Genomic DNA, 1391 nt, shown 5'->3' with positions numbered 1-1391 from the left:
CTCTCTCTCTCTCTCTCTCTCTCTCTCTCTCTCTCTCTCTCTCTCTCTCTCTCTCTCTCTCGTATGCTCCTTGATTTTTCTTTTCAGTTTTTCTTAAGGCGTTCGCGTTCAATGCCTTGAGACGTGTATTTTGCGCACTCAACTTCTTGTTCACCGCCTTCGACGCCTCTACGCCTCAGCTGCAAAGCACACTCAGTTTTCCTTGTGCCTCGGGCCTTTTGAGCCTCAAGGCGAGCCTGAGGCGCGCTTTTTAAAACACTGATGACAACTGAAATGGAAGAAGTCATGAATCGCAAACAACTGGAACGGTCGAACATAAGAAGTCATGAATCATAAACAACCAGGAAAGAATTGGTATAAGAATGATTTGCATATAAACCCATAACCCCTATTGGTTATCAAGTAATAAAAGGTTATTCATGATTCCATTTTTGATAATGAGGTGTGATCTACACCACAATCTAATTCTTTTATGTGTCACTAAACGCAAGAAACTACTCGAAATTATTTTGATTCTTTCATGTGTTTGTAAACGTATGACTATTTTATCTGTAATTATATATTCTCTCCAATTTCAAGTAAGTAAACGTGTAAATTATGCAATGTATTAGGAAATATACAGCTGTTAGGATTTGATTTAGTATATCTTCTGTATTTGGAATGTGTATATTAGTTTTCTTATGTAAGATAGTTTCCTAGTACAACATCATAGCTCTCTGTATATGTAAACAGTTTCTGTATCAATATTTTGATTCCGCCATCCTATCATCTTTTCATGGTATCAAGAGCAGGTTTAAGATCTTGACTCATTGCTGCACTCTAATCTCTCGTGTAGCAACTGACACGACCCACCCCAAATTTCACCCTGAAACCCGGAGTAAGCCGTGCGGGGACCACCTCCAAGGAAAATTTTACTGAAAAGATTAAGCAAATCTCCCTTGCAGATGGACAACCCTAACTCGAAAATTTCATATTACACTCTTAATTTAACACTTCTGAACATCACATAATATACAAAAATTCTAAAGTATTCAGAGCTACTAAACACAAGCGGAAGCAAGAAAACACGAGTAGGTTGAACAGGTAACCTACTGATGAAAACTGGCAGAAAAGCGGGTGACTATGCCTCGTCTCCTACTAGATCCAACCCGAACTCTGCAGACTGGGCAATTTAAAACGAAGGGCCCAGGGGAAAACATTTAATAACGTTAGAGTGAGTGGACAAAAATAAAATAATAAATAAAATATTTATGTTTCCCCAAATTAATTCTAAGGAAAAATCGAATGCATGCCGCAAGCGATAAAAAACTTTTNTACCCATAAAAATATCGAGCCTCTCAGACTCTGTAATATATGTATGTATTTACACTCGTCCATACTCCCTATATAAA

The sequence above is a fragment of the Fragaria vesca genome, linkage group LG2 (genome assembly GCF_000184155.1).
Source record: "Fragaria vesca subsp. vesca linkage group LG2, FraVesHawaii_1.0, whole genome shotgun sequence".
Lineage (NCBI taxonomy): Eukaryota > Viridiplantae > Streptophyta > Magnoliopsida > Rosales > Rosaceae > Fragaria > Fragaria vesca.
This window is presented reverse-complemented; position numbering follows the sequence as displayed.